A 22681-nucleotide genomic window follows, 5' to 3' on the forward strand; every position below is an offset into this window, starting at 1 on the left:
TCTTTAGAAATTATTGCTGTAGCTTACAAAGTGGGATGATTTTCTTCTGTGCAAAATGTTAAAGTCAGGAGAATGTCAAACATTTCTGCAGTTATGCAGATCTGTTTACACTTACTATAAAAATTATAAAAGAGGTTTTTGTTGATATTCTTGAGACTTTTTTAACACTAGTATTATACATTGATACAAAAGATAAAATACAGTCAATAATACACTATTGTCAAAGGAGGTAGGAGTTTTCTTGTGATACGTTGACAGTTCATTTTCAAATATAATTTCCATCTCAATATTTTAGTTAATTGAATCTCTTAAGTAGGTAATCAGATTGGTTTGGGGCAGGTCCTATCTGTCTGTCAAAATCCTTAGAGTCATGACATGTTCTCATATGCTGTGTTTTTACTTTTGTGCTCTTCTGTTAGTTTAGCTCACCTTCCTTTCCATGATTTACACTCGTGAGGACATTTTGGTTTTAGGGCTGAATGTTTAGTATCCTGGCTCCATCACTTATTAGCTAATGGCTTCTTGGGCCAGTTGTTTAACCTCTTATCAGTCAGTTCAGTTCAGTCGCTCAGTCATGTCCAACTCTGCGACACCATGGACTGCTGCACGCCAGGCCTCCCTGTCCATCACCAGCTCCTGGAGTTTACTCAGACTCACGTCCATTGAGTTGGTGATGCCATCCAACCATCTCATCCTCTGTCGTCCCCTTCTCCTCTTGCCTTCAATCTTTCCCAGCATCAGGGTCTTTTCCAATGAGTCAGTTCTTCGCATCAGGTGGCCAAAGTATTGGAGTTTCAGCTTTAACATCAGTCCTTCCAATGACTATTCAGGACTGATTTCCTTTAGGATGGACTGGTTGGATCTCCTTGCAGTCCAAGGGACTCTCCAGAATCTTCTCCAACACTGCAGTTCAAAAGCATCAATTCTTTGGTGTGCAGCTTTCTTTATGGTCCAACTCTCACATCCATACATGACTACTGGAAAAACCATAGACTTGACTAGATGGACCTTTGTTGAAAAAGGTATGTCTCTGCTTTTTAATATGCTGTCTAAGTTGATCATAACTTTCCTTCCAGGGAGCAAGCATCTTTTAATTTCATGGCTGCAGTCACCATCTGCAGTGATTTTGGAGCCCCCAAAAATAAAGTTTAACTTTTGTAAACTTCAGTAAAATCTGTACCTGGATTATCATGAGGGTTAAATAAGGTAATGAATGTAAGTCTTGTCATAGTGCCTGGTATGTAGTAAAATATACAGCAGTGATAAGATATCACTGTGTGCAAATTTTCCTTTTCTTTTTTTCAAATTATAGTTGATTTACAATGTGATGTTAGTTGCAAGTTTTCTTTTCTGAAACTTTGCCCTGGAGGTAGGAAGGATCAGAGAGAGATATGAATATATGCTGTATGCATATAGAAAATAAATTAACTCAGAGAAATTTGTCATAAAGACATCTAAAGGAAGAAGACTTGTCAGCAGTGTTACCCTTTTTTGTATTTTTTTCCCCTTTCAGTGTAACTCCTCTTTGCTGTTTTTTCTTTTCTTTTTTTTTTTTGCTGTTTTTTCTATTCCTATTGAAGTCAGTTTTTGTATCTTTCTCTTCTTTCATCTGACAACTGTTAAATAAGTGAAAGATAATTTGAAATTCTTCTTTGAAGATATTTATAGATTGTGTTTTAAGATCTCTATTCCATATTTATTCATAATACTCAAAACATGCAAAACATTGCTGTTTATAATAATGTTGTTTATTCCCACATTTACAGAGCTGGAATAATACTTCCTTCAGTTCAGTTCAGTCGCTCAGTTGTGTCCAACTCTTTGCGACCCCATGAATCTTAGCATGCCAGGCCTCCCTGTCCATCTCCAACCCCCGGAGTTTATTCAAACTCATGTCCATTGAGTCGGTGATGCCATCCAGCTATCTCATCCTCTGTCGTCCCCTTCTCCTCCTGCCCTCAATCCCTCCCAGCATCAGGGTCTTTTCCAATGAGTCAGCTCTTCGCATCAGGTGGCCTAAGTATTGGAGTTTCAGCTTCAGCATCAGTCCTTCTAATGAACACCCAGGACTGATTTCCTTTAGGATGGAGTGGTTGGATCTCCTTGCAGTCCAAGGGACTCTCAAGTCTTCTCCAACACCACAGTTCAAAAGCATCAATTTTTTGGCACTCAGCTTTCTTCACCGTCCAACTCGCACATCCCATACATGACCACTGGAAAAACCATAGCCTTGACTAGATGGAGCTTTGTTGGCAAAGTAATGTCTCTGCTTTTAAATATGCTGTCTAGGTTGGTCATAACTTTCCTTACAAGGAGTAAGCATCTTTTAATTTCATGACTGCAGTCACCATCTGCAGTGATTTTGGAGCCCCCCCCCCCCAAAAATAAAGTCTGACACTGTTTCCACTGTCTCCCCATCTATTTCCCATGAAGTGATGGGACCAGATGCCATGATCTTAGTTTTCTGAATGTTGAGCTTTAAGCCAACTTTTTCACTCTCCTCTTTCACTTTCAACAAGAGGCTTTTTAGTTCCTCTTCACTTTCTGCCATAAGGGTGGTGTCTTCTGCATATCTGAGGTTATTGATATTTCTCCCCGCAACCTTGATTCCAGCTTGTGCTTCCTCCAGCCCAGTGTTTCTCATGATGTACTCTGCATATAAGTTAAATAAGCAGCCAATATACAGCCTTGACATACTCCTTTCCCTATTTGGAACCAGTCTGTTATTCCATGTCCAGTTCTAACTGTTGCTTCCTGACCTGCATACAGGTTTCTTAAGAGACAGGTCAGGTGGTCTGGTATTCCCATCTCTTTCAGAATTTCCACAGTTTATTGTGATCCACACAGTCAAAGGCTTTGGCATACTCAATGAAGCAGAAATAGATGTTTTTCTGGAACTCTCTTGCTTTTTTGATGATCCCGAGGATGTTGGCAATTTGATCTCTGGTTCCTCTGCCTTTTCTAAAACCAGCTTGAACATCTGGAAGTTCACTGTTCAGGTACTGCTGAAGCCTGGCTTGGAGAATTTTGAGCATTACTTTACTAGCGTGTGAGATGAGTGCAATCATGCAGTAGTTTGAACATTCTTTGACATTGCCTTTCTTTGAGATTGGAATGAAAACTGACCTTTTCCAGTCCTGTGGCCACTGCTGAGTTTTCCAAATTTGCTGGCATATTGAGTGCAGCACTTTCACAGCATCATCTTTCAGGATTTGAAATAGCTCAACTGGAATTCCGTCACCTCCACTAGCTTTGTTTGTAGTGATACTTCCTAAGGCCCACTGACTTCACATTCCAGGATGTCTGGCTCTGGGTGAGGGATCACACCATCATGATTATCTGGGTGCTGAAGATCTTTTTTGTACAGTTCTTCTGTGTATTCTTGCCACCTCTTCTTAATGTCTTCTTCTTCTGTTAGGTCCCTACCATGTCTGTCCTTTATTGAGCCCATCTTTGCATGAAATGTTCCCTTGGTATCTCTAATTTTCTTGCAGAGATCTCTAGTCTTTCCCATTCTGTTATTTTCCTCTATTTCTTTGCATTGATCACTGAGGAAGGCTTTCTTATCTCTCCTTGCTATTCTTTGGAACTCTGCATTCAAATGGGAATATCTTTCCTTTTTTTCCTTTGCTTTTCGCTTCTCTTCTTTTCACAGCTATTTGTAAGGCCTCCTCAGACAAGCATTTTGCCTTTTTGCATTTCTTTTCCATGGGGATGGTCTTGATCCCTGTCTCCTGTACAGTGTCACCGGACCTGCTTAAAAACTGAAGATAGATATTATATTTGTGCCAGCCTAAATCCTATTGGAATAATATTGAGTATAAATATATATATTTTTTGCTTTCTACATGTTTTTCAGTTGTATATCAAGTTCTTTTATGGGTTCAGAATTTCTAGTACCTTGAAGAATAAGTAACGATGTGTACAGATCACAAATTAATTATTTTTTATATTTACATTGGCATAGACCATTTTGAAATTTGAGCATGTATTTTAGGTGTATTTCTAAGTTTGATACATTGGTGTTTATTTTGGAAGCAAAGATGAAAAGACCTCTCTAGACCCATTTGGCATTACACACAGGCAAATACCCACTTAAATAGTATGATGCTATAAGTTGGTGAACTCTGAGTTTGTAATCTTGTTAAGCAGAGCTGTTTAAATACTGGTCCTAGAGGTACGATTGCCTGTCATTCATGTTCTGGCCAATTTCTCCACAAGTTCATATCAAACTTGCTGTGAAACTTGAGATGCTTCTAATAGTCTATTTCAGACTAAGAGTATAAATACTTTTAAAAATGTGATGTAGTTGGAAGAGCTCAGATATCTAGAGAATTCGTCATCTATTTTTTTAACCAATTTTTGTTGTTGAGTTTCTGGTATATACCAGGCACTGTGCTAGGCATTACAGAGGGCAAGTAATACTTTGGTCAGAACAAAAAGGAGATGCCTTTTCAATAGTGGTCCTAACCTGCAATCCTGACCTCAGTAATGATTTCTTAATATGTTATTTTAGTATTGTTGCTTCCTCCCTTTTGTTTCCTTCTTGCAAATATATTTTTCAGATTAGAATGTATATAGTCTGTCATGATGGAGGATTCTAAAAAATGATTTCCCCTCAATAATGCAAATAATACATATTTGTTTAGGAAAGTTTGGAAAAATTAGAAGTATAAATAATTTTAAAACCATAAAGTTAAAAAAAAAAACAAAAACATAAAGTTGGGGCTTCCCTAGTGGTCCAGTGGTTAAGACTCTGCACTTCCACTGCAGAGGGGACAGGTTCTATCCCTGGTCAGGGAACCAAGATCCTGCATGCTATGTGGTGCAGCTGAAAAAAAAATCCATAAAGTTAATGTCTTATATTCTGTTCAATTCTGTTGTGGTAATTGCTGTTGGCAGCTTCTGTTGCTGTTTTTCTTTAGCCAGAGCAGACTATTAAAGGTCTATTTGGCATTTGTATGCCACGCTCATAGCAACATTATTCACAATACACAAACTGGGCAACAACCCAAATGTCCATCAACAGAAGAAGGGATAAACATTAGATGAGTAGAGTTCGTTCTGTCTTTCCTTCCTCCATCCCTCCCTTCTCTCTCCTCCTACCTCCCCCCAACCTTTCCTCCCTCCATACCTTTTCTTTCTCCCTCCAGTTTTTCATAGCCTGAGTTTCTATTCTAGCACCATGAAAAATGAGAGAAGTATATATAATGGAATATTGTTCAGTCATAAAAGGAAATGAAGTTCTGATATGTACTACAGTGTGGATGAACCTTGAAAACTTTATGCTGAATGAAATAAGCCAAGACACAAAAGGACAAATATTATATGTATTGTTTGCTGTTGTTTAGTCACTAAGTCGTGTCCTACTCTTTGTGATCTTATGGACTGTAGCCCACCAGGCTCCTCTGTCCATGGGATTTTCCAGGCAAGAACACTGGAGTGCGTTGCCATTTCCTCCTCCAGATTGTATATATTAATATGATTCTATTTATATATCTAGAATAGTTAAATTCACAAAGTCAGAAAGTAGATTAGAAGTTACCTGAGGCTATGGAGAAAGAGGAATGGATGCATAGTTTCTGTTTGGTACAGAAAGTGTTTTGGAAATAGTGGTGATAGTTGTACATCATTGTGAATATAATTAATTCCAATGAATTGCACACTTAAAAATTGTTACAGTGGTGGGTTTTTATGTCCTGTATATTTTACCCCAGTTATGAAACAGTCTGTTTGGAACCTGTGAGAGCCTTGTGGCTAGTTTGCAGTTTTACTTCTTAGTAAGGCTAAGGTCTCACTCATTCATGCTTCCTCATGGTTCCCTTGTTCATGCTCCATCGTTTTTGAAAAAAAAAAAAAAAAGACTGAGTGGTGATTTTTATGGGTAATTTTTCTTCATGATTTTTTTTTTTTTTGTGAATATAGATCACATAATGAAAATATTCATAAATGAGACTTATTTTAAAAACAAATCAGAAAATATTTATCTTCTTTGGCTTATTATATAGTATTCTTTCTTTTAACCTTTATTTCTTCTTTATGATCTTTCACTTTTTTTGAATGTATGTATCATTCTGTAATTTTATAGTTTTTAGTATAACTAAATTGGAGATAATTGGGAAAAGAAAGGATTCTTCACATCCCAACAATTCACTACTATATCATTGAGTTTCTTGGTTTTAATTTTAATATGTTTTCTTCTATTCTCTTCTTTGCTTATGTCTTTGTCCTTATGAAAATTTTTATACAATTTGAGTTCCTTTTTCACTTTTTGCTACATTAGCATTCTGCATGTGGTCTGCCTTGTCTTCGTAACCATCTTTTTGTCCCCTAACCATTTTTTAAAATAAAGTTACAACTTCCAGTTTCTGCAGTCAAATGCTCTACCCCTGAGCTATACCCCCCTAACTTCCGGTTTCTGGTTCAGCATAGAAGTTGCCACTTCCCCTTAACAACAGGTAAAAACTAAACAAACTGAAAAATTAATGATTCTTATATTTGCAAGAAGTGAGGCCACAAGACAGAGCACTGCCCCCTAAGTTGGAGAAACACAGAGGTAGATACGGAGAATTACAACTTACTGGAGAGAAACCTGTGAGTTTGAAACCTCTGTGGGAACTGGTGGTAGGGAAGGGAAGCCTGAACTAAAACTGATGAATTGCTGCAGGCTCAGTGTGAACAGGTCTGAGAGAGAAAAACTCCAAGGGGACCCAGTCTTTGGTGCCCCAACACTTTTGTGAATTTTGCCTCCAGGAGCTTGGCCAGGTTTTCATAGTGAGTATGAGAGAAAAGTCCCCTCTTGCTTCCAACTGGAGGAAAGGAAAAGGAAATGTTTAAAAATACAGTGGAATACTCTCTTCTTAACAACATCTGCCCTCAGGAGGAAGTGTTGAACCAGAGCCTCATCTCCTGGAGTTTGATCAGGGCCTATCTGACCTGGGGGAAATAAACAGCTCTGGTCTTGTCTGGCCATTTTGTCTCACGTAAGGGGAATGAAATGATGGGAGAGGAAGATGACTGGGTGGCACATGTAAAGTTCAAAGTTCAGAGGTGCAGGCTCACTGAAAGACTAAGATCTAGTCATAGGACTATAAAATGCTTCCCGTCCCTCCACACTGTACTACCACATTATTAATAAAGGCCTGTTTACAGTAGTTCCTTTTACCCAGTACATCATATCTATAAAGCAATTATAATACACACTGAAGACGAAAAACAATTTGAAGAGATAGTGCAAGCATTAGAACCAGACTTAGATATGGTAAGGATGTTGGAATTATCAGACAAAAGAAGACTTTAAAGCCATTGTGATCAAGATGCTAAGCCCTCTAATGGATAAAGTAAATAGCTGACACAACAGATGGGCAATATTAGGAGAGGGTGGAAATTATAAGAAAGAAACCAAAAGCCCAGGACCGGACGGTTTCACAGCTGAATTCTACCAAAAAATTTAGAGAAGAGCTAACCCCTGTCCTACTCAAACTCTTCCAGAAAATTGCAGAAGAAGGTAAACTTCCAAACTCATTCTATGAGGCCACCATTGCCCTAATACCAAAACCAGACAGAGATGCCACAAAAAAAGAAAACTGCAGGCCAGTATCACTGATGAACATAAAGATAGAGATAAAGATTTAAAAGATAAAGATTGTTAGATTAAAAAAAAACAAGATTCAACTATATTGTCTATAGGAAATCCCTTTTAAATATAAAGACACAGACGGGATTAAGAGGTACAGACTACTATGTATAAGCTACAGGGATAGATAGTACAGGGAATGAATATAGCCAATATTTTATAATAACCAAAAGTGGAATATAACCTTTAAAAATTGTGAATCACTGTTATACACCTGAAACTTATATAAAATTGTAAGTCAACTATACCTCAAAAAAAAAAAAAACCCGAAAAACAAACCATATAGATTAAAAGTAAATGAATGGAGAAACATATAAAAGATACACAATTGCTAACATTAATTAAGACAGAACAGCTGTATTAATTTCAGACAGCAGACTTCAGACCAAGGAAAGTTTTCAGGGACAAGCAAAGAAGGGGATATATAATAAGGGGATCAGTTCATCAAGAAGACATAACAGTTCTTGATATGTATACACCTAAACCAGGGCACCAAACTGAGGCGAAAACTGAAGAATTGCAAGGAGAAATAATGAATCCATTTTCACAGCTGGAGACTTTAATACCCCTCTAAGAAATGGACACATTCAGCAGACAGTGAGGACACAATTGAGTTCAATAGCACCATCAGTCAACTAAATATGACAAATGTCTGTTAATACAGACTGCTTCATCCAACAACAGCAGAAAGTACAGACTACTAAAGCTCACGTGGGACATTCATCAAGACGGATGACATTCTACCAATTTCTTGAGAGACACGATCTGCCCCAGCTCACACAAGAATAGACAGGTTTTTTAATTAGAAAGTAATAAAATTTTTTTGGCCACACCATGCAGCATGTGGGATCTTAGCTTAGTTCCCTGACCAAAGATCGAACCCCTCCCCCTTGTAGTGGAAGAATGGAGTCTTAATCAATGATCTGCCAGGGAAGTCCCAAGAATTGACAATTTCTATTAAAGTAATTGAATCAATTTTAATAACCTTCCAGAACAGGAAGCACTAGACCCCTGTGGATTCACTGGTGAATTCTACTGAACAGTTAAGGATAAAATTATACCAATTCTCTACAGTCTCTTTAAGAAGATAGAAGCAGGGGGGTACTTCCTAACTCCATTCTGTGAGGCCAGCATTACCCTAATACCAAAACTGGACAAAGACATTAAAATATAGCATGCAGACCCAAATATCTCATGAACATAGATGCAAAAATTCTCAACAAAATGTTAGCAAATTGAATCCAACAATGTATAAAAAGAAAAACATATTGTGATGAAATGGGATTCATCTCAGTTATGAAGGACGGGTTTAAGTTTTGAAAATCAGTTAATATAATCCACCACATCAACAGGCTAAAGTAGAAAAATTATATCAATAGATGCAGAAAAGCATTTGACAAAATTCATCACCCACTTATGATGGCCAACTCTCAGCAAACTCTCTTTGAACTTTATCGATAAAGAATGTATACAAAATTATACAGCTGATGTACTTAATAGTGAGAAACCTATAGCTTTCCCACTAAGATCAGGAACAAAGCAAGGATGTTCCCTATCCTACTGCATTTCAACACCATACTGGAAGTTCTAGTTAATGCAGTAAGATTCTTTTTTTTAAAAAAGGGAAGTTAAAGGTATACAGACTGGGAACAACAACAATGAAAACTGTTCACAGATGATATGCTATAGAAACTCTGAAAGGTTTCAACTACAGAAACTTCATGGAACTAATAAGCGATTATAGGAGGGTTACAGGAAAAAAAAAATCAATCGATTTACTATATATCAGCAATGAACAAGTGGAATTTGAATTGAAAAACACAGTGCCATTTACAGTAACACCTTGAAAAATGATTTCAGTTCAGTTCAGTCACTCAGTTGTGTCTGACTCTTTGCGACCCCATGAATCTCAGCACGCCAGGCCTCCCTGTCCATCTCCAACTCCCGGAGTTTATTCAGACTCATGTCCATTGAGTCGGTGATGCCATCCAGCCATCTCATCCTCTGTCGTCCCCTTCTCCTCCTGCCCCCAATCCCTCCCAGCATCAGGGTCTTTTCCAATGAGTCAGCTCTTCGCATGAGGTGGCCAAAGTATTGGAGTTTCAGCTTCAGCATCAGTCCTTCCAATGAACACCCAGGACTGATCTCCTTTAGGATGGACTGGTTGGATCTCCTTGCAGTCCAAGGGACTCTCAAGAGTCTTCTCCAACACCATAGTTCAAAATGAATTACTTAGATATAAATCTAACAGTATGTGCAGGGTCTATTTGAGGAAAACTATAAAACTCTGAATGAAAAAAGCTACTAAATAAACAGGTATTCATAGATTGGAACACTCAGTTTGTAAGAAGGTCAGTTCTTCCCAATTTAAATCTGTAGATTCAATGCAATCCCTGTTAAACCCCCAGAAAATTATCTTGTTGATTTTGGCAGACTGACTCTGAAGTTTATAAGGAGAAGCAAAAGATCCGGAATAGCCAACATTGTTGAAGGTGAAGAAGAAAGCTAGAATTCTGACACAATTCAACTTCAAGATATACTATAAAGCTACAGTAATCAAGACAGGGTGGTGGAGAGGAAGGGATAAATTGGGAGATTGGGATTGGCATGTACACACTATTATGTATAAATAGATAACTGATAAGTACCTACTATATAGCACAGGGAACTCTACTCAGTACTCTGTAATGACCTATATGGGTAAAGAATCTAAAGAGTGGATATATGTATAACTGACTCACTTTTCTGTACAGCAGAAGCTAACATACATTGTAAATCAACTATACTTTAATAAAAATTAAAATTTTTTCTAAAGGGAGGAGAAAGGAATGAGGTGATGGTGACAGACAGATGGACAAACTCCAAATCTGATTGGGGGGGGAAAAAAAGGCAGTATGGTGGATAAATAACAAGGTCCTATTGTATAGCATGGGGAACGATACTCAATATCCTGTGATAAACAATAATGGGAAAAGAATATGAAAAATTATATATATATGTATATATAATTGAATCTCTTTGCTGTACACTAGAAATTAACACTGTAAATCAACTGTACTTCCATTAAAAAGTATAGTATTGATGAAAGAATATACCGAACAATGGAGTGAAATAGCCTAGAAGTAGTCACACATAAATATAGTCAATTGATTTTTGACAAAGGGACAAAGGCAATGCAATGGAGAGAAGATGTGTGTGGGTTAGTCACTCAATCGTGTACGACTCTTACTCTTTGCAACCCCACGAACTGTAGCCCATCAGGCTCTTCTATCCATGGGATTCTCCAGGCAAGAATACTGGAGTGGATTGCCATTCCCTTCTCCAGAGGATCTTCCTGACCCAGGGATCAATCCCACATCTCCTGCATTGCAGGCAGATTCTTCACCATCTGAGCTACAGGGAAGATCTCAGAGAGAAGATAGTCATTTCAACGAAAGATAACTGGAGTAACTAGGTATCTACATTTAAAAAAAAAAAAAAAGATTCTAGGTACAGACTGTACATCCTTCACAAAAATTAATTCAAAATGGATCACAAACCTAAATGTGAAAGGCAAAACTGTAAAATCCCTAGAGGATAACATAGTAGAAAATCTAGGTGACCTTGGGTTTGGCAATGACTTTTTAGACACAACACCAAAGGCACAATCCATGAAAAAAAGAATTCATGCCTGTGTGTAAGACACTGTAATGAGGATGAAAAGGCAAGCCAAAAAATGAGAGAGAGTATTTTCTAAAGACATATCTGATAGTGAAACCACACTCCTATTCACATAGGGTTTGAACTCAGCCAAAACTAAGGTTGAAGCCATGGGCTAGGACTTGAACCCACTGTCTTTTAATTTAAATCCGATACTGAAGCTCAGTAAGGTTTTTTTTTCTCTGATAAGGAAAATTTGGCCTGAGGCAAAGCAATTGGTAAAAAGTGAGTTTATTAGCATAGGACACTTTTGTAGGCAAGAGAGCACAGCCCTGAGAACAAAGAGGGCTACATTTTTATAGTCAAAGAAAAAGTAGGGAGGGGATAAGACCACCTTCTTCCTCATTCTTGGATAGATGTCAATCAAGGCTTTCATCATTAGTTCCTCTTTTGACCCTTTATGATCTGAGACCGTCATGGTGCTATTTAAATCACATGTATATTAGCATAAGGGTAGTAACATATATTAAAATATGATAATTCATCTCAGCTTTCATTATAAGGTACCCTTTCACTTACATTCCCGTCTTGGCTATATGCAGAGATGCTGCTTTTCAAGGACCATTAGCTCCCTGACTTCAGATAACATGAATCAGACCCCATGTCTGTTATCTTGTGTTTTAGTTATCACAATTTATAGCTTGAGTGTGCCTGGTCTTCCTTCAAGGTGTAGATTGTTGCTGGGTTCCTGGATTCTTTCCTTGAATGGTCACTGACTTACATCAGTCTCCCAAAACTCTCTTAAAATTCTGTCTCTGTCTTTAATCCCCTAGTGGAATTTTTAAACTAACCTTTTAATTATCCTACTTTATCTGGTATCCCTACTGATATCCTATCAGTAATGGACTTTATCTGATATCCCGATCAGTAATGGACTGTTAGCCAAAAATAGAGAATTCTTAAAACTCAACAGTAAGTTGGTGGGAATGCAAACTAGTACAGCCGCTATGGAAAACAGTGTGGAGATTTCTTAAAAAACTGGAAATAGAACTGCCATATGACCCAGCAATCCCACTTCTGGGCATACACACTGAGGAAACCAGATCTGAAAGAGACACGTGCACCCCAATGTTCATCGCAGCACTGTTTATAATAGCCAGGACATGGAAGCAACCTAGATGCCCATCAGCAGATGAATGGATAAGGAAGCTGTGGTACATATACACCATGGAATATTACTCAGCCATTAAAAAGAATTCATTTGAACCAGTCCTAATGAGATGGATGAAGCTGGAGCCCATTATACAGAGTGAAGTAAGCCAGAAAGATAAAGAACATTACAGCATACTAACACATATATATGGAATTTAGAAAGGTGATAACGATAACCCTATATGCAAAACAGAAAAAGAGACACAGAAATACAGAACAGACTTTTGAACTTTGTGGGAGAATGTGAGGGTGGGATATTTCAAAAGAACAGCATGTATACTATCTATGGTGAAAACAGATCACCAGCCCAGGTGGGGATGCATGAGACAAGTGCTCGGGCCTGGTGCACTGGGAAGACCCAGAGGAATCGGGTGGAGAGGGAGGTGGGAGGGGGGATGGGGATTGGGAATACATGTAAATCCATGGCTGATTCATATCAATATATGACAAAACCCACTGGAAAAAAAAAATAATAATAAAAAAAAAAAAACTCAACAGTAAGAGCTCAACACAATTAAAAAATGGACCAAAGACCTTATCAGACACCTCACCAAAGATATACAGAAGGCAAAAAGCATATGAAAAGAAAAAAACAAACAGGAAGATGGTCCACAACATATGTCATCCAGGAAATGCAAATTAAGATAACTGTAAAATACTACCATATTCTTATTGGAATAGCCACAATCTAGAACACTGACAACAACAAATGCTGACAAGGATATGGAGCAACAGGAGCTATCATTCATTACTTGTTGCAATGCAAAATGGTACAGTCACTTTGGAATAGTTTGTCCAGTTTTTACAAAAGTGAACACACTTTTACCACACAGTCCAGAAGTTATACTTCTTGGTGTTTACTGAAAGGATTTGAAAAATTACATCAATACAAAAACCTGCTTATAGATGTTTATAGCATCTTTACTTATAATTGCTAAAACTTGGAAACAACCAAGATATCCTTCAGCAGGTGAATGGGTAAGAAAACTGTGTTACATCCAGACAGTGGAATATTATTTAGCACCAAAAAGAAATGCTCTATCAAGCCCTGCCAAGACATCCAGGAAACTTAAATGCTTGTTACTAAGTAAAAGAAGCCAGTCTGAAAAGGCTGTACATGGTAAGAGTCCAACTCTGTGATATCCTGGAAAAGGCAAAACCATGGAGACAATAAATGGGTAAGTTGTTGCCAGGCATTGGGAGGAAAGATGAGATGAAGAGGCAGAGCACAGAGGATTTTTTGGGCAGTGCAGCCACTATGTATAATGCAATTGGACTTCCTTATTCTTGGATTTCTCATTCATGTATTCAACCAACTACAGATAAAAATATTTTAAGAAATTACAGGGACTTCTTTGGCGCTCCAGTGGTTAAGAATCTGGGTGCCAGTGCAGGGGTCATGGGTTTGATCCCTGGTCCAAGAAGATTCTACATGCCGTGGAGCAACTTAAACCCATGTGCCACAACTACTGAGCCCACATGCTCTAGAGCCCATGCTCCACAAGAGAAGCCACCGCAACGAGAAGCCCACGCACCACAATGAAAACCCAGTGCAGCCAAAAACAGATATTTTTTAAAAATTTCAGAAAGTTCCAAAAAGCACAACTCGAATTTGCCACACTTCAGCAACTAGTATTATAAGTAATCTAAAGATGGTAATGTATAGGAGGATATGCGCAGGTCATATCCAAATACTACGCCATTTTATATAAGGGACTTGAACATCCACAGATTTTAGTGTCCACAGGGGTTCCTGGAATCAATCCCCTGTGGATACTGAAGGGTGACTGCACTGTAATGATGAATACATACCTTTACGCATTTGTCTAAACCCACAGAATGTACTGTAATTTAAATAATGGAATGACAGAATGGGAATAATGAAGTGGGAGGAATACAAATCAGCTAGGATCTTTTGTCAGTGTGACCAAAGCCATTCAATAATACCTTTGAACCCTTTACTTCTCCCCAAAGATGCAGAATTATTTGTTTATTTCTGTATATAGTTCTTCAGCTTTTGTTATATTCTGTGTTAATTGTTTCTATGTTTGTCTGCTCACACTCCCATCAGTGGTGCTACTTGAGGACAGGGCAAGACAGGGACCAAATATATTCTTCTTCCCACTCAATGCTGTGCTTAACAGTAAATATCTGTAGAGTGAAATTATAGGGTTTTTGTGGAAGTAAATAAGTTAGAAGAAATATTAAATTCCTGAAACTGAGATAGGCAGGTTTTTGAGTCATTGTTAACTTGTGTAGACCACCCTGTTTCTTCTGAAGAGTGGTAACAGTAAGCTTCTGAACTACTAATGCCGCTTTGGCTGTAGGAGTTTGGCACTGATTTTGAAGTCTTGGCATTTGGCTTCTATTTTGTTATTGTTCTCTGGGGCTTGGTTTAGGAGAAAATGTCTTCTGTAAAAGATTTTAATTGCAAACTCCTTCTGGGCATATTAACTGAAGGTAAATGTTTTTTCTTTTCATTTTTCAAAATATGAAAGTGTAATAAAAGACCTAAAGGCCTTTCAGTTGAGGATTTTGCTGATGGTGTCCTCAGGAGGCAGTGCTTAGCTTCAGCTACAACCTAATGGATTATTTTTATTTATAGATTTTGGAGAGAGAGTGTATTACTGCAGAGAGTAATATACCTAATTTTAGAATATCCAGGTTTGAGTCTCACTTTTAGTTTTAAGTGTGAGCCTCTCAGAACCTGTTTTCTCATTTGGAAAAGATTTCATGTTCATGAACTGTAGCACTCCTTGCCAAATAACAAAATGCCAGTTTCTCTGGTTTCAGTAAATGGCGCCATCAGTTGCTCAAGTCAGAATAGATTGTACTCTTGATTTGTCTTTTGCCCTCATTATCTACATCTGTTTCATCAGAAAGTCATTTTGTTTCCACCTCCACAGTATTATTTTGGAGGTAAATATTACATCTATTTTCTTAGTCTCTGCTGCCCCATAATAGCTTAAATCTTGTTTCTTACCCAGATTTCTGTAACAGTTTCCCACCGAGTCTCCCTACTTCGTCTCTTACTCCCCTATAATTTGTTTATAAAGGAGGGTACTTTTTTTTTTATAAAATAGAAAAGACCATATTATTCTTCTCCACATGGTTAAAATCTTAAATGACTCTCATATTCCAAATAGTTTCCAAATTCCTTTCTTATAAGATTCTTACTGACTGAGCCCTGGTTGACTTTTTTAGTTTCATCTTTCTGCACATCCCCTTAAGCTACTATGCTTTAGCCGAAATGCTCTCCTCTTAGTTCTAACCTCTGCTGTTCAGTATGGAGGCCACTAGCCACGTATAACTGTTGAGCACTTGAACTGTGACTAGTCTGAATTGAAATGTGCTCTAAGTATAAAATGAGCTTCCTGGGTGGCTCAGTAATAATCTGCCTGCCAATGCAGAAGATGCAGGATACATGGGCTTGATCCCTGGGTCAGGAAGATCCTCTGGAGTGGGAAATGGCAACCTGCTCCAGTGTTCTTGCCTGGAAAATTCCATGGACAGAGGAACCTGGTGGACTATAGTTCATGGGGTCTCAAAGAGTCAGACACGACTGAGCACACATTCACATACATACGTATAAAATACACACTGGATTTCAGACTTAGTATTAAGGACAGAATGTAAAATATTTCATTAAATGTTCATTTTCTGTTGAAATAATGTTTTTGGTATATTTGGGTTAAATAAAAGAATTTCATTTGCTTTTACTTTTTAAAGTTTAGCTACTAAAAATTTTAAAATAACTATTGTGGCTTGCATTGGGGGCTCATCTTATATTTCTTTTGGGCAGCTCTTTTCTAACACATTGTTTGTTAATTCCTCAGGGCTTTTGTACGTGTTGTTACTTTCTTTGCCTAGCTCTGTATAGCTGGCTTCTTCTTGCTCATTTGGAAGATCTTAACTTGAATAATGCCTCCTCAGAAAGGCAGTCCTTAACTGCCCTAACAAATTGAGTTCTTGTTTGTTGTCCTCATGCCATTTAACCTTCCATGCCTTTGTTCACAATTTGTCTGATTGAACTAGTTCCTTGAATGTAAAGAACACGTCTCTTTTCGTTATGACTACACATTCATGTATATTTACCACCCAGTAAAGTGGTTTTTAGATTAGGTTCTAAATGTGACTTGTCAAATAATACTTGTCAATGTAGTAATACTGGACTTCTTCTCAGATCTGTTGTAAGAATTAAATATATTAAGATATTTTGTAAAGGCCAGTAGCAATGTTATTTATATGTAGAGAAGCTGGAGAAATTGGTCATGTGTCTCCTGAGAAATTAAAAATCAGTTAGATGAAGCAGTCTGAATTTAGCCTGCAATTTGGTGTGTCCTTCAACCAACCTTTGCCTCTGATAGTTTGACACAACAGTACATATATTATGTGACCTAGAACTTCTGAGGATTGTCATGTTTTAAAAATGGTTTTTTGAAAGGTTTTTTACCTCTGTTTCTTTTCTCCAGTAGTTATTTTTATAGCTTGTATTTTCTTTGTAAGGGTAGTTAGGGTATTCATTTAAAATAGTATCAGATCTCAGAATAGGTGATGAAATACTTGTAGGTGTATTGTTTTGGCTATGTCTTTTCCTTGGCCATTCCTTAAATATGCTGAAATTATGAGAATAAAACTTAGTATTCTAGTCAGTATTCAGGTATCACTCATGCTAAGTTAAGATGACATTCTTTAAGAAATTATTTCCATAGGAAGAATTCTTGTCAAAAAGAAAATTTAATTGGATTTTTTATTCAGTGACTTCACAGATACATATTTGTATTTTAGAAAATAAAGGTTAACTCAGAGTTTGTGACATACTGATTATAAACCCATCAATAGCAGCAGAGATCTGGAGAACAATGATAATTCTTACTTTGTAAACTATTAAAGATTGGGAGAGGAAACAAGCAAGGGTCCAGATACAATTAGTTTAAGCCTCTGTAAAAGCTTAGGGGCTTCCCAGGTAGCTCAGTTGTAAAGAATCTGCCTGCCAATGCAGGAGACGTGGGTTCGATTGCTGGGTCGGGAAGATCCCCTGGAGGAGGACATGGCTGTGCACTCCAGTATTCTTGCCTACGGGTTGCAGTCTATGGGGTAGCAAAGAGTCCAACACGAGTGGGTGACAGCACACACGCACAGACACAAAAACTTAGGAGGTAGGTGGGGAGAACATTATGAGGCTTTTGTTAATTAATATGCAGCAGCAGAGGCAGTCGAGGTAGCACTGATACAGCAGTAGTGGCAAAAGTTTGAATGCCTACAATGCCACGTGGCCTTCTGAGTGTCAGAAAAACATAATTTTCATGAAAATCATAGGGTATATGTTATCAACCTACTTTTTTTTTTCAGTTGGGGGTTAGAGGCATCAAGTGATGAAACAAATTGCCCAGGGTCACACAGCAACATCTGGGTACAGAGTTTGTACTTGATCCAGCACAGAGTAAAAAGAGAAGTGGCCAAAGATGGATTTGTGGGGGACATCTGGTAAAGCATAGAAAGGATGTAGCAAGAAGGAAACCTGAGAAGCAGAAGGAAAAACCAAGGGTGTGTTGTCATAAAGGCTCCGGGAAGAGAGAGAAGAAAGAGGATTAGTATGAAAATAGCTGCATTTATTGAGTGCTCTACATATGCCAAATGCTTTGATTACATTTTATCTTTTATTTTTGACCCTGTTTTATAGATAAGAACCTGAGGCTTCTTATATCAGTAGTAAGGAGAGGAGCTGGTGTTGCACCCAGGTCTTTTTTCTTTTTTAACATTTTCTTTTGTACTGGGGTATAGCCAATTAACAATGTTGTGATAGTTTCACATGAACAGTGAAGGAGACTCAGCCATACATATGCTATGTATTCATTCTCCCGAAACTTTCCTCGTCTCCAGGCTGCCACATAACATTGAGCAGAGTTCCCCGTGCCATACAGTGTTTCCTTGTTGATATCCATTTTAAATCTAGCTGTGTTTACATGTTCACCCCAAACTTCCAAACCATCCCATCCCCCCAGCAACAGTAAGTTCGTTCTCTAAGTCTGTGAGTCTGTTTCTATTTTGTAAGTAATGAACCTCGGTCTCTAATTTCAAAGAACAAGTGCTCAATCTCTAAGCTGTCCTGCTTCCTAACAATATGAGGGTTTGTGGAAAATAGTGATCAAATTGGGAGGAACAGTAAACATAGGAATCCAGCTCAAGAAGTATAGTAGCTGAATAATAAGACTTTGAAAAAAAAAAAATACCATCAAAGAAACAAATCAGGAAAACTTCCCAGGACTGAAGGACATGAATTTCTAAGTTAAAAGAGCCCATCAGAGTGCTGAGCACAATGGAGGAAAAAAACATTTGTGTCAAAGCATTTCATTGCAAACTTTTACAATTTAAGAAACCAAAGAAGAGTTGGAGAACTTCCCAGAGGTGAAGGGAAAATGGGCTAATTAATAAAATTAGAGTGGTTTCAGATTTTTCAATAAGAATAAGTGAAGTGAAGTCACTCAGTCGTGTCTGACTCTTTGTGACCCCATGGACTGTAGCCTACCGGGCTCCTCCATCCATGGGATTTTCCAGGCAAGAGTACTGGAGTGGGTTGCCATTTCCTTCTCCAATAAGAATAGTGAAAGGTAAAAGACAACTGAGGGCTATATCTACAAAATCTCAGGAAAAATTATTTCTAATCTAGTTTGTAATGCAGCCAAATTTTGAAGTGTGAGAATAGAATAAAGATATTTTCATGTATGCAGTGTCTCAAATTTACCTCTCATTCAGCCCTTCTCAGGAGGCTTTTGAAGGTGTTAACCCACCAGAATGAGAGAGTGTACCAACAAATAGAAACACACAGGATTTAGGAAATAAATTACCCAAGCCTAGTGAGGAATGGATAACAGTGAAGTGAAGTCCCTGGAGGACAGTTGTATACTAGGTGTAGAGAGCAATCAGTCCAGAATGGAGCAGGTCAGTTTTCAGAATGGACATGGTCAAAAATTGGTAACTCATGTGATAAATATGTTGTGGAGATTTATAAAATTGGATGAACTGGGAAATAATTGGGCATGAATTAATAATGCATACGTATTAAATAAAATGAAGATGTTTATTAAGGGTATGTAAAAAGTTCCTCTTCATGAACCACACCCTTGTGGTGAAGCGGCTTGCATAACTCGGTGAAGCTGAGCCATGCTGTTTAGGGCCTCCCAGGATGGATGGGTCGCACTGAAGAGTTCTGAAGGGTCTTAGTAAAGAGTTTTCTGGGTCCATTGAAGGAGGAAGTGGCAACGCATTCCAGTATTCTTGGCATGAGAACCCCATGGACAATATGAAAAGGCAAAAAGATACGACACCGGAAGATGGGCCCCTAGGTTGGAAGATATCCAATGTGCTACTGGGTAAGAGCAGAGGACTGTTACTAATAGCTCCAGAAATAATGGAGCTGCTGAGCCAAAGCGGAAACAACGCGTAGTTGTGGATGTGTCTGGTGGTGAAAATAAAGTCCAATGCTGTAAAGAACAATATTGCATAGGAACCTGAGATGTTAGGTCCGTATATCAAAGTAAATTAGACATGGTCAAACAGGAGATGGAAAGATTGAGCATTAACATCTTATGAATCAGTGAACTAAAGTAGATGGGAATGGGTGAATTTAACTCAGATGACCATTGTATCTACTACTGTGGGCAAGAATCCTTTAGAAGAAATGGAGTAGCCATCATAGCCAACAGAAGAGTATGAATGCAGTACTTGGGTGCAACCTCAAAAACGACAGAATGATCTCAGTTCATTTCCAAGGCGAACCATTCAACATCACAGTAATCCAAGTCTATGCCCCAACCACTGATGCCAGAGAAGCTGAAGTTGACTGGTTCTGTGAAGACTTAAAACACCTTTTAGAACTAATACCAAAAAAAGATACCCTTCTCATCATAGGGGATTGGAGTGCAAAAGTAAGAAGTCAGGTGATACCTGGAATAACTGGCAAGTTTGGCCTTGAAGTACAATAGGAAGCAGGGCAAAGACTAACAGAGAACATGCTGATCATAACAAACACCCTTTTCCAACAACCCAAGAGATGACTGTATACATGGACATCACCAGATGGTCAGTACCAAAATCAGATTGATTATGTTTGCAGCCAGAGGTGGAGAAGCTCTATACAGTCAGCAAAAACAAGACCTGGAGCTGACTGGCTCAGATCATGAGCTCCCTATTGCAAAATTTGGGCTTAAATGGAAGAAAGTAGAGAAAACCACTTGACCGTTCAGATATGACCTAAATCAAATTTCTTATGATTATACGGTAGAAGTGGCAAATAGATTTAAGGGATTAGATTTGGTAGACAGAATGCCTGAAGAACTATGGATGGAGGTTCATAACATTGTATAGCAAGCAGTGACCAAAACCACCCCAAAGGGGGAAAAAAAATGCAAAAAGGCAAAGTGGTTGTCTGAGGAGTCCTTACCAATAGCTGAGAAAAGGAGAGAAGGGAAAGGCAAAGGAGAAAGGGAGAGATATTCCCAATTAAATGTAGAGTTCCAGAGAATAGCAAGGAGAGATAAGAAAGCCTTCTTCAATGAGCAACGCAAAGAATTAAAGGAAGACAATAGAATGGGAAAGACTGGAGATCTCTTCAAGAAGATCAGAGATACCAAGGGAACTTTTCATGCAAAGATGGGCACAATAAAGGACAAAAATGGTATGGACCTAACAGAAGCAGAAGGTATTCAGGAGAGGTGGCAAGAATACACAGAAGAACTATACAAAAAAGATCTTCATCATCGCTTCTCGGCCTTTTGGCTAAGATCAAGTGTAGTATCTGTTCTTATCAGTTTAATATCTGATACGTCCTCTATCCGAGGACAATATATTAAATGGATTTTTGGAGCTGGGAGTTGGAATAGGAGCTTGCTCCGTCCACTCCACGCATCGACCTGGTATTGCAGTACTTCCAGGAACGGTGCACCAAAAAGAAAAAAAGAAAAAAAAAAAAAAAGAAAAGATCTTCATGACCCAGATAATATGATGATGTCATCACTCACCTCGAGGTAGGTATTCTGGAATGCGAAGTCAAGTGGGCCTTGGGAAGCATCACTATGAACAAAGCTAGTGGAGGTGATGAAATTCCAATTGAGCTATTTCAAATCCTAAAAGATGATGCTGTGAAAGTACTGCACTCAATATGCCAGCAAAATTGGAAAACTCAGCAATGGCCACAGGCTGGAAAAGGTCAGTTTTCATTCCAATCTCAAAGAAAGGCAATGCCAAAGAGTGCTCAAACTACCACACAGTTGCACTCATGTCACATGTTAGCGAAATAATGCTCAAAGTTCTCCAAGCCAGGCTTCAATAGTACGTGAACCATGAACTTCCAGATGTTCAAGCTGGTTTTAGAAAAGGCAGAGGAACCAGAGATCAAGTTGCCAACATCCGTTGGATCATCAAAAAAGCAAGAGAGTTCCAGAAAACATCTATTTCTGCTTCAATGAGTATGCCAAAACCTTTGACTGTGTGAATCACAACAGACTGTGGAAAGTTCTTCAAGAGATTGGAATACCAGACCACCTGACCTGCCTCCTGAGAAATATGTATGCAGGTCAAGAAGCAATAGTTAGAACGGAACGTGGAACAACAGACTCGTTCCAAATAGGGAAAGGAGTATGTCAAAGCTGTATGTTGTCACACTGCTTATTTAACTTATATGCAGAGTGCATCATGAGAAATGCTGGGCTAGATGAAGCACAAGCTGGAATCAAGATTGGTGGGAGAAATATCAATAACCTCAGATATGCAGATAATACCACCCTTATGGCAGAAAGTGAAGAACTAAAGAGCCTCTTGATGAAAGTGAAAGAGGAGAGTGAAAAAGTTGGCTTAAAACTCAACATTCAGAAAACTAAGATCATGGCATCCGGTCCCATCACTTCATGGCAAACAGATGAGGAAACAATGGAAACATGAGAGACTTTATTTTTTGAGGCTCCAAAATCATTGCAGATGGTGACTGCTGCCAGGAAATGAAAAGATACTTGCTCCTTGGAAGAAAAGTTATGATCAACCTAGACAGCATATTAAAAAGCAGAGACATTACTTTGCCATCAAAGGTCCATCTAGTCAAAGCTATGGTTTTTCCAGTAGTCATGCATGGATGTGACAGTTGTATTATAAAGAAAGCTGAGCACCAAAGAATTGATGCCTTTGAACTGTGGTGTTGGA

At 38.3% G+C, this 22681-nt stretch overlaps 1 protein-coding gene, 1 long non-coding RNA gene and 1 other non-coding gene across 10 annotated transcripts in view; all 3 read left to right on the plus strand.

Moving 5' to 3' along the window:
- The window catches only part of EVI5 (ecotropic viral integration site 5), a 227002-nt gene that overhangs the window by 18122 nt on the left and 186199 nt on the right, over window positions 1-22681 (plus strand). The gene's annotated exons all lie outside the window — the stretch shown is intronic.
- On the plus strand, window positions 403-21394 carry LOC122436688. The gene is made up of 3 exons (XR_006268080.1): window positions 403-414; window positions 18210-18215; window positions 21271-21394. It is a non-coding gene; the product is annotated as an uncharacterized LOC122436688 (long non-coding RNA).
- Window positions 21246-21436, plus strand: LOC122437571. The gene has a single exon (XR_006268378.1). It is a non-coding gene; the product is annotated as a U2 spliceosomal RNA (small nuclear RNA).

This window comes from Cervus canadensis, chromosome 2 (assembly GCF_019320065.1).
Source record: "Cervus canadensis isolate Bull #8, Minnesota chromosome 2, ASM1932006v1, whole genome shotgun sequence".
Taxonomy (NCBI): Eukaryota; Metazoa; Chordata; class Mammalia; order Artiodactyla; family Cervidae; genus Cervus; species Cervus canadensis.